The sequence below is a fragment of the Molothrus aeneus genome, unplaced genomic scaffold (genome assembly GCF_037042795.1).
Source record: "Molothrus aeneus isolate 106 unplaced genomic scaffold, BPBGC_Maene_1.0 scaffold_60, whole genome shotgun sequence".
In the NCBI taxonomy this organism is placed as follows: domain Eukaryota; kingdom Metazoa; phylum Chordata; class Aves; order Passeriformes; family Icteridae; genus Molothrus; species Molothrus aeneus.
Genome location: NW_027099212.1, coordinates 199,222 through 210,526, shown reverse-complemented (window position 1 = coordinate 210,526; position 11,305 = coordinate 199,222). Strand labels below are relative to the sequence as shown.

Here is an 11,305-nt window from a genome sequence, read left to right as displayed (position 1 = left end):
AGCAGCCCCTTGGGCGTGCAGGGCTTCAGGAGCTGAGGCAGCTGCTCCCAGCTCTCCTGCCTCACCTGCCCCAGTGCTTTGGCTCAGGCCTTTGGCCTGTGGGCCCTGCAGCAGCAGCAGCAGCAGCAGCAGGGTGGGCTTGCAGTGCCAGGGCGGTGTTGGCGGTGCAGCCGTCCATGGCTTTGCAGCGCAGCCTTGTGTTCCACCCAGGCCAGGAGAATGTGCAGCCTGTCTGTGAGCCTTCTGGAGCTGCTGGGTGAGGCCGATGGAAAGGTGGTCAGCATGTCCATGCATGTGTTGACAAATGTGCTCCAGGCAGACATGCTGGTATCCAGCACCACTGCCCCCAAGCTGGCTGAGGCACTGCTGCTTCTCTTTGACCATGTAAGGCTCTGTGTCCCCAGCTGTGGGCACTGGCTGCTGCCCAGAAACTTTGGCCAGGTGAGCGTGGAGTATTTGGTGTAAAGGCCTGATCCTCTTGCATTCCTCCAGGACAACAGCTATGTGCAAGTGCTCTCCCTTGAGCTCTTCTTCAGGGTGATGGAGTCGGTAGTGGATGAGGGAAAAAAGCCCCTTGCGAAGGTTTTGAGCCAAAGCCTCCTTCCACTCTTCTTCCAGTGCGATGATGAGAAGCGGTGTGTGGCAAAGGTGAGGTTTTGTGTGATGCTGGTGGATCTTGGGGAGGGGGCTGGGCTGCCTCCTGCCCTGGCACCTCCAGGAGTGCAGCCTGGTGCAGGCCTTGGCACAGGGATGTGGGTCCTGTGCCTTGGCCCGTGGGGCCATCTGTGGGTGTCTGGTGCCCTGCAGGCCTCTCGGGAAACGCTGCTTGGTGTGGCCAAGTTGCTGAAGAGGAGGAAGCTGAAGCAGCTGGTGAAGAAGGGGCAGCTGTCAAAGTTCAGCGAGGTGCTGGTAAGGAGGGCCTGGAAGCCCCAGGCTGAGGCTGGAGAAGGCCCCTGAGCGCAGTGCTCAGGATGAGGGGCTGGCAGCTGTGGCCGCGCCTCAGGGCTGTGCGGGCAGGGGAGGCCGGGGCGGGGAGCAGGCAGCGCCCGGCCCCGGGGCTGAGCCCGCGCCAACGCTTCCCTCCTGCCGCTCTCTGCAGCTGGCAGAGGACAGGAGCCGAGTGGCTGAGCACCTGCGCGGGGCCTTGCGCTACCTGCAGAGCCCACAGGAGCCCCTGCGAGAGGCGGCCGTCAGGATCATCGGGGAGTCCCGAGCCCGGGCTCCCTCCCCGGGCCGCCGCAGCTCGGCCCCGGCCCCGCCTGCTGCCCCGGCAGCGCCGGCCGGGCCCGGCGCCGTGGAGCCCCGGCCGGGCTGGGCGCTGCTGCCGCCCTCTGGCAGTCGCGCCCTGGGGCGGCAGCGTGCGGCAAGTGCCCGGGCTGAGCCCTGCCGAGCCAGCAGCCCGTTTGGCCGCGGCACCAGCAGCGGCGCCGGCAGGGGGCTGTGCTGCTGGGGCCGTGACAGGCTCTGTTTTGGCAGGGATGGCCGGGATGGTTATGAGGGGCCGCAAGGAAGAGCTCCAGCTCCTCAATGAGGGTGAGTGCGGGCAGCGGGCTGACAGCGGGGGCTGCCGCTGGGGGAACTGCAAATCCTGCCCTGGCTGCAGCAGGCTTCGCTCCCTGTGTGGACAAGCACAGAGAGATCTCAGGGAGACGCGCAGGGGAGATTGGTGGCCAGCACCTTCTAACCCATCCCCTTGTCTCCTGCTGCCTCCTGTCCATGGCCAGAGTTAGGAGCTATGGCCCTGGCAGGAAGGCCTCCTTGGCTACCTGCAGATCCAGGCTCTGACCGTGGCTCTGCTCATCTCTCTTGCAGCCCTTCAAGGCCTTAGAAGAGATGACAGCCCTTCCCAAATGAACATAGCCCTTCAGCAGAGAATCATGGAGAGATCTGCAGAACTCCATTTATCTGGCGGCTCAGAAGAACCATTGCTGCTAAAAGGCCTAAAGACACCATGGAAGAGGAGATCACCTGGAGAGACCAGAAGAGACCAGGAGAGACCAGCTGGAGCTTCAGGCACAGCTGATGATTGGCACAGCTGAGCCTGTGGGAAGTTGCCATAGCTCCTGCCTTCTCCCTGCCTGTTGACAACTGCGTGCCTCCCCAGCCCTCAGACCCTGCCCGTCCCCTTTCTTCCCTCACCACTCCTCCCTTTGCTTGGCCTTCCATGAATAAAGAGTTTGGCTTCTTCCCTTTGCCCGCATGCCTGTGGAGGTGAAGCAAATCCGGGGCCCTGGGACACACAGGCCCCTGCTGCCGTTCTCTGCCACGCCGTGTTTTGTGCACAGAGCCAGAGGAACAAGGGCAGGCCAGGCTGGAAAGGTCCCTGTGCTGAAGGTGCAGTTGCAGAGCACTGTGTGGTTCCAGATCTTGCTGAGCACACTGGAGGCCAGCAGTGGCACAAGGAGCCTGTGTGTCAGGACCAAAGTGGTGTCTAAGGCCCTGCCATATTTGGTCCGCTGTTGTGCGTGTCAACAAGATAATGAAGAACAGACAATGAAGGAAACCTTATGGTTTAACTGGTGGGAATTTGACCCTTGAGGGAAACAATGGACTGGTCAATGGATGGGAAGCTGTGCCACAATGGAGCTGTGCTCGGCATGGAGGGAGTATCACAAGTCATTGCAGCCGCATCTCAGGCACTGGCCAAGCATGAGATGACGTAACGGGAAAAGCTCCATTCCAGAGGAGGAGATGTCAGGCCTCGCCATGGCACAGGCACTGAATCATCCCCAGCACACGCAAAAACCTTCCCGGCAATAAAGGAAGCTCTTGTTGGGCAGAGCTGGCGGCATCTGTCCCCCAAATGGTGCCAAATACTGCCTTGTGTAGCCCAAAATCCCCAGCAGAGGCAGCGGAGCCCTGTGTTTGTGCACAGGGATGCTTTAGGAGCACGGCTGAACTTCAGTAACTCCAGCTATAATTACAACACCTCCTTAAGAGTCTGAGCTCCCAGAGCGGAACAGGTGCATTGGCCCAACCAGCTGCAGTTTTGCCCCATTTTGCCCTCCCAAGGCACTGCTTCCAGCCCAGGCTCTCCCTGTGCTCCAGGTGCAGCTGCAGAGCCCTTGGGGCTGTGGCTCTGCTCTCCTCCTCCTCCTCCTCCTCCTCCTCCTCCTCCTCCCCCACCCCCGTGAATACTGTGTGGGGATCAGCAGTGGCCCAGGAAGAGCAGGAACTCCAAATGTGCTCTGGAGTCCCCAGAGGATTCCAGGCAGAGCCAGGACTGAACATCAGCTTTCCTCAACATTTGGGAGCAATTCAACATTTCCAGATTGGCTGTGACAGGGCTGAAAGAGAAAAAGGGAGAGAAAGGCTGAGGATTTGCAGGAATTGTGGTGTAAAACCACCAGAGGTGCTGCTGTGGACCCAAGACCTGTCAAGGGTCAGGTGCCGCTTTCCTTCCATTCGGGATCATACAGAGTGGTTGCAGGTGTTGCACAGGGCGTGTGCCTGGCCCCAGGACTCTGCTACGCTGCCACTGGGCACTGGGATCCAACCTGCTGCCTTGGCGGCTTCTGCCCGCTGCCGGTGGTGGTGCCGGGACCGATTGGTGGCCGTGAGTTTGCAAAAGGAGCGATTTGCCCTCCTCCCTCCTGCCCGAGGCTGCCATGGCCCCTGAGGGGATGGAGCTGGAGCGGGGCGCCCCCTGCTGGCCGGGAGTGCTCCCTGCAGCGTCCCCTGCTGGCCGCGGTAATAACTGCCACAAAAACAACAGCGCTGAGCGGGAGGGAAAGTTCTGGGTTTGTGTTGTTGGTTCTGTTCTGCTTTATAAATTTCCTAGTAAAGAGCCCTATTACTTTTCTTACACTTTTGCCTGGAAGCCTCATCATTTTTGAAATTAAAACAAATTTTAGACATGCGTCTTCTTTTGATTCCAGGAATGTTCCCACTTTCCATGGCAGATATTTCTCATTTAAATGAGTTGCCAACCCCTGGGTTCCAGCGTGGATGAGACAGACAACCCAAGAGCAGACACGGGCAGGGAGTTGGCCACCTCATGGTCTGCCTTTTGAGCTATTAGGGCCACCAAGGGCCCTCTCCCCAGCTGGCACTTCTGGTCATGTGGACACTCAGGAGCTGGCTTTGCCAGAGCATCCCACTTTCCCCAGTGTGCCATGGCTGACAGACTGATTGACAGACGGGCCCCTGTCTCACCAAAAGCAAGGCCTGACCCACCCCTGCCAAACACAGCTGTTCCAAAATGTCTCCAGACATCAAACTTTTCCTGTCTCTGACACCCCGCCCTGTGCCATGGCCTGATCCCGACTGCCCTGGGAGAGGGGGAGGCTCTGGAACCCCCCCAGGGCCTTTGTGACATCCATGTGTGGGGAACACAGCAGAGGAGGGGTTTGGGACAGAGGACAAGAGAATCTGTAGCCTCCTGAAGGCCACTTCAGAACAAGGAAGATCCAGGGCCCTGCAGGTTCCCGTTGTGGAGAAAACGTGCTGGGGCAATCATCTGGGATTTGCCTCTGTTTTGGGGGCTTTCCCAGGAAATCATTCGTTTTCTGATCCTTTGGACTCTGAAGCTTGTTGCTCTTGCTGTTGGTTTTACTCTCTCTCATTGCTGTTTCAGGAAATTGTTCATCTTTTAGCTCTTTTGGGATCTTTGTGCCTCCATGGGGTGCAGGAGGGGCAGTTTTTAGTGGCAGCACAGACACGAGTGGGTGCCAATGGGTGGGGACCCCCAGTGCCCCCAGTTCCCCCCAGTGTCACAGCACATTCCCGTAGATGTCACCGGGTTCTTGCAGTCGCCCCTGGGGTCCCCGCAGCTCTGCGTAGGTCACCTGGGGACCCTGGAGGGTGGTGGCAAGGGGGGACCCTGCAAGAGACACAGGCTGTGGGATCTGGGTGGGGTGACACTGGTGGGTGACGTGTCCCTCTGCTTGTGTCCCCCCCGTACTCACCCCCTGCCCTCTTGGTGACCACGACGTGGGTGTACAGCACCTCCCCCTCCTCTGGGCGGGCTGGGGGATCCGGGGGGGCCCTGAGGGAATAAAGGGGATGTGGGGGAGGGAATGGGAGGTCTTCGGGGGTTGGGGTAAAAGGGGAGAGTGTGGTTTGAGCTCCCCACTCACCTTTCTTGGTGCTTCCTGGCAGCTGCAAAAGAAAGAGAGGAGGAGTCACTGTGGGGTCCCAGGGCCCTGACCCCTCTCAGGATTGCTGAACCCCCATGGGATGCCCAAGCATCCCTGAAACCCCCCAGAATCTGTGAACCTCTCCAGTGGCCCCAACCAAGTCAGCCTCAAACACCCAAACCCAGCTGGGACAAAGACCACCCAAACACCCCCAGGACCCCCGTGAAGAACCCCCAACATCCCTGCAGGACCATCCAGCAACTGCCCAAACCCTACAGGACTCCCAGCCAAAGTCACATTTCTGGGGCTGTGGGTGCTGCCCTATCGCTCCTGAACTATGTGGGCCTCTACAGCTCCCTGGGACCCCCGTCCCCGTTGTCACCCACCGACACGGTGCCACCGGTGCCAGGCAACAATGACACCCACGAGCAGGAGCAGGAACAAAAGGGCCCCACTGACCCCTGCAGCCACTGCAAGAAACAGAGGAGGACACATCAGGGTCACCCATCACCCCAGGGGTCTTGCATCCCTGAGTAACCCTGTGTGACTCCACCTGTGACCCTGTGTTTCTCTGTGTCCCACGCTGTCGCCTCCAGGGCCAGCTCAGGGCTGAGTGCCCGGAACACGCGGTGCCCGTCCTGTCCCAGCTGGTTGGTGGCCATGCCCTGGTAGGTGCCCAAATGTCCCACATCGATGTCCCTGAGCTCCAGAAGGGGACCCTGGGCCACCTCCTTCCCGTTGTGCAGCCAGGTGAAGGTGACAGGGGCTGAGCCCACCTGCACTGAGCAGCGCAGGGTCACGTTGTCACCTGCATGCACCTGGTGTGATGGGGGACTGGGGGTGATGGTGGCATTGGCCACAGGCACTGTGGGGACATAAAGAAGGCTGGCACTGGGTGAGGTGGGATGGGGGTGCTGCGGTTAGGGTCACTCCCAGCCCGAGGGTCCCACTCACCAAGGACGGTGACATTCAGGGGGTCACTCTCGGCCACGCTGTCCCCATTGCTGACCCGGCACTGGTACTGGCCGCTGTCATTGTCCCCAACGTGGTGCAGCTCCAGGTGGGGGCCGGTGCCCAGCAGTGCCCCCGAGCCCTCCCGGTGCCAGGAGAAGGACAGGGGACCTGTCCCTGTGGCCACCACGCAGCTCAGCACCAGGCAGTCCCCGAGTGCCACCTGTCCCCTGGGGGGCTGTGCTGACAGAGACACCCCCGAGAGCAGGACCCCTGTGGGAGGGGGTGACAGAAGGGGACAGTGAGGGACCTGGGGGGTAAGGGAGGGGAAGAGGGATCCCAGTGAGGGAGAGGGGGCGAAGAGACTGGGGGGTCTTGAAAGGGACTCCGAGGAAGGATGGGGGGTCAGGGAAGGGACACCTGGTGAGGGAGGGGGCTGAATCCAGGGAGGGTACAGGGACCCAAGGGAGGGGATGGTGAGACCTGGGGAATGTGATGGGACTTCAGAGAGGGGTGAGGGGACCTAGGGAGGGGTGAAGGGACCCAGTGAGGGATGGGGTCTCCTGGCACTGGTGTAGGTCCCCAGAGAGTGATGGGGGACCCGAGCAGACTGTGAGGGATCCCCGTGCCCATCCCCGCACTCACTGTGCACCATGACACAGAGCCGGGCTCTGCTCTTCCGCACGGCCCTCCCTCGGAGTGCACCTGGCAGCTGTAATTCCCCGAGTGGGAGACCCCCAGGGCGGGCACCAGCAGCTGCGGGGGGCCCGCAGGGGTCCTGCCCGTCCCAGTAGAACACATTCAGGAGGGGGGCTCTGGGCTGCAGGGGGCTGGGGGTGCTGAGGCAGCTGACAGTCAGGGGGGACCCCAGGGTGGGCTTGGGGGGACCCTCACGCACCAGCACTAATAAGAGCTCAGGGAAGGAGAGGGGAGGTGAGGACTGTGACTCTGAGTCTGCTGGGAAGGGGCTTTGGAGGTGTCAGGAGATCAGAATTCCAACTGTGGGGGTGCTCACCGTGCACTGTCACTGTCACTGCTGCTGACCGTGAAAGAAAGGGCTTCACAAAGCCACTGCAGCTGTAGTGACCGCTGTGGTGCAGCTGCAGAGGGGACAGGGACAGCTCGGTTCCCCTGAGGGACCCCCACAGATCCTTCTCCTCCCGGTAAAATTGCACCCTGGTGACCGGGTTGTCCTGCCAGCTCCGGCAGCGCAGGGTCACTGTGTCCCACTCCAGCAGTGCCCGTGCTGGCACCTGCAGCACCAGCTCATCTGTGGGACAGGAGGGTCCCATCTCAGTGAGAGGCTTGAGACAGGTCCAAGGAGGGTCCCCATGGCACTGGGGACATGTGGGTGCACTGGGATGAACTGGGATGTTCCTGTGTGCAGGGCACCACACAAGGGGTGTGAGGCCACCCACAGAGTGGAGCCCACCCAGATCTATCAGCGGCCACCCAGATGATTTAAGATCCCCACTCACCATCTAAGACTCTAACGGGGGGGGCTGTGCCCACGGCCAGGTCTGTCACACGTGTAGGTGCCACTCTCAGTGACACTCAGGTGGTCAAGTCCCTGCTGCCCCTAGAGCTGCCCATCCTTGTACCAAGTTGTGGCACCGGCAGTCCCCAAGCCCTGGCAGGTCAGTGTCACCCGGTCCCACAGCACCGCCGGCCTCCAGGGGGGCTCCACCAGGAGCTGGGTGGTCTGGGCACCTGTGGGTGATAGGGGACACCAGCCTGCCAGGGCCAGTGTGGGGCTGGGGAGAGCAGGGTGGGGCCATGGCATCCCCTGAGGACTCACCAGTGAGGCCGAGGGTCTGGGCTGGAAGGGAGAAGGGACAGGGCTGGGTGGGGGTGGCACTGTGGGGACAGAGGCACCGGGGGAACAGGGTGTGGGAGATGTCCCCAAACTGTCCCCATAGGGGACAGCAGTACATTCCTGTCCCCCTTCCTCTATCCCCACAGCCACCCCATGGCTCTGGTGACCTCATGCTCTGGCTCTGCTTGCATTGGAGACCTCAGGGGACCCCACAGCCCCCCTGTGCCCCCTGCCCTCCCCATCCCCAGGGTGTCAGGCCTGTGCCCGGGGCACTCACCCCACAGGAGCAGCGCCACCTTCCCGGCCATCCCTCGGGGGATGCCATGGCCCCACCCCGCTGTCCCCAGCCCCTCACTGGCCTTGGCAGGCTGGTGTCCCCTGTCACCCACAGGTGCCCAGACCACCCAGCTCCTGGTGGAGCCCCCTTGGAGACCTGTGATGCTGTGGGACCGGGTGACACTGACCTGCCAGGGCTCGGGGACCGCCGGTGCCACGACATGGTACAAGGACGGGCAGCTCTGAGGGCAGCAGGGACCGGCCTATTTCACTTTCACCGAGAGTGGTACCTGTGAGTGTGACAGACCCAGCACCAGGTTCAGCCTCCCTGTGACTGTCTTAAATGGTGAGGGAGGTTTGGGTGTCCCCAGCCTGGCACCCACGGGAACCCCAAGGTCTCTGGGTGTGCTCTGCTCCATGGGTCACCCCCTGGTGTGACCAGAGCCCATCCCCTGCTCTGGGGACATCCCAGAGCATCCCAGACCGGGGGGATCCCAGTGTTGGCACTGGGAACCCCTGGTGCACTGGGTGTGACCCAGTGGGGAGGTCTTGGTGCCATGGGATGTTACAGGATCCCTCTGTCCCCCAGACGGGATGGTGCTGCAGGTGCCTACACAGGCGCTGCTGGAGGGGGACACGGTGACCCTGCGCTGCTCGGTGCAGGTGGGCTCAGCCCCTGTCACCTTCACCTGGTTGCACAATGGGCAGGAGGTGGCCCGGGGTCCCCTCCTGGATCTTGGAGACATCGAAGTGGGACATTCGGGCACCTACTGGTGTGTGGCCACCAACCAGCTGGACCTGCACTGCGTGTTCCAGGCACCCAGCACTGAGCTGGTTGTGGCTGTGACACTGCAACAAAGGTGGGGCCACACGGGGTCATCAGGGAGTGCAGGACACCCAGGGTTCAGGGTAACCCTGATGTGTCCCCTTCTGTTACTTGCAGTGGCCACAAGGGTGGGTGGGGCCCTTTTGTTCCTGCTCCTGCTGGTGGGTGTCATTGTAGCCTGGCGCCCGTGGCACCACCTGGGTGGGTGACAATGAGGGGACAGGGGTCCCAGGGAGCTGTAGAGACCCCCAGAGTTAGGGAGCAATAGGGCAGCACCCATAGCCCCAGAATTGTGACCTTGGCTGGGGGTGCTGATGGGGTTTGGGGAGGTGCTGGAGGGTCCTGCGGGGATGTTGGGGGTTCTTTCAGGGGCCCTGGGGGTATCTGGGGGGGTCTCTTTCCCTGCTGGGCTTCAGATATTGAGGCTGAGTGTGTAGGGGGGACTGGGGAGGTTCATGGATTCTGGGAGCTCCAGAGATGTTTTGGGGTCCTGAGAGAAATTGAGGGTCCTGTGGGGGTTAAGCAATCCTGAGAGGGGTCAGGGCCCTGGGGATCCCCCGGAGTCACCCCTCCCCTCTTTCCTTTGAAGCTGCCAGGAAGCAGCAAGAAAGGTGAGTGGGGGGCTCAAACCACACTCTCCCCTTTTACCACAACCCCCAAGACCTCCCATTCTCTCCCCCACATCCCCTTTATTCCCTCAGGGCCCCCTCGGATCCCCCAGCCCCCCCCAGAGGAGGGGGAGGTGCTGTACACCCACGTCGTGGTCACCAAGAGGGCAGGGGGTGAGTACGGGGGGGACACACGCAGAGGGACACGTCACCCATGAGTGTCACCCCACCCAGATCCCACAGCCCGTGTCTCTCGCAGCATCCCCCCGTGCCACCACCCTCCAGGATCCCCAGGTGACCAACGCGGAGCTGCGGGGACCCCAGGGGCGACCGCGGGAACCCGGTGACATCTACGGGAATGTGCTGTGACACTGGGGGGAACTGGGGGCACTGGGGGTCCCCACCCATGGGCACCCACTCGTGTCTGTGCTGCCACTAAAAACTGCCCCTCCTGCATCCCATTGAGGCACAAAGATGCCAAAGGGCTGAGAGAAGAGCAATTTCCTGAAACAGCAATGAGAGAGAATAAAACCAACAACAACAGCAACAAGGTTCAGAGTCTAAAGGGTCAAAGAAGGAACGATTTCCAGGGAAAGCCCCCAAAAGGGAACAAATCTCAGACATTTCCCCCAGCATGTTTCCTCCATCAGAGGAACCTGGCAGAGCCGTGGATCTTCATTGCTCTGGGTGCCAAAGCAGCCTTCAGGAGGCTCTGGATTCTCTTGTCCCTGTCCCAAACCCCTCCTCTGTCGTGTTCCCCTCACAATGATCTCACAAAGGCCCGGTGGGCGTTCTGGAGTCTCCCCTTTTGCCAGGGCAGTCGGTATCAAGCCATGGTACAGGGCGGGTTGTCAGAGACAGGAAAATTTGATGAATGGATGAATGGAGACATTTTAGACAACCTGTGTTTGGCAGGGCTGGGTCAAGACTTTCATTTAAATGAGAAATCTCTGTCAAGGAAAGTGGGAATATTCCCGGAATGGAAAGAAGACCCATGTCTATAATTTTTTAAATTTGAAAAATGATGAGGCTTGCAGGCCAAAATGGGGGAAAAGGAATAACAGCTCTTTACCGAGATATTCATAAAGCAGAAGGGAACAAACAACACAAACCCAGAACTTTCCCTCCCGCTCAGCACTGTTGGATTTTTTGGCAGTTATAACCGCGGCCAGCAGGGGGCGCTGCAGGGAGCACTCCCGGCCAGCAGGGGGCGCCCCGCTCCAGCTCCATCCCCTCAGGGGCCATGGCGGCCTCGGGCGGGAGGGAGGAGGGCAAATCGCTCCTTTTGCAAACTCACGGCCACCAATCGGTCCCGGCACCACCGCCGGCAGCGGGCAGAAGCCGCCAAGGCAGCAGGTTGGATCCCAGTGCCCAGTGGCAGCGTAGCAGTGTCCCGGGGCCAGGCACACACCCTGCACAACACTCGTGACTCCTCTCCATGATCCCGAATGGAAGGAAGGCAGAGCCTGACCCCAGGCAGGTCTCGGATCCACAGCAGCACCTCTGGTGGCTTTACACCACAATTCCTGCAAACCCTCAGCCTTTCACTCAGGTGAGAAATGCAGGGATGGAGCAGCTTTGGGGACACCTGGAATCCAGACAGGGTCACTCCCCACCATGGCCAGAGCTCCTGCTCTATATTTCCACACTTTTCTCTCTTATCTGATGACCACAGCCTGAGGCCAAACATTCTTTCCATGAGGTTTCAGAAGGCCGCAGGTTTTGTTCAAGAATGAAGGCCCACTTAAGC

General features: G+C 60.8%; 1 pseudogene; it reads right to left on the bottom strand.

The window, feature by feature from the left end:
- Positions 1 to 4,712: 4,712 nt before the first annotated feature.
- LOC136571082 (Fc receptor-like protein 2) lies at positions 4,713 to 8,153 on the bottom strand (annotated as a pseudogene).
- Between the last annotated feature and the right edge of the window lie 3,152 nt (positions 8,154 to 11,305).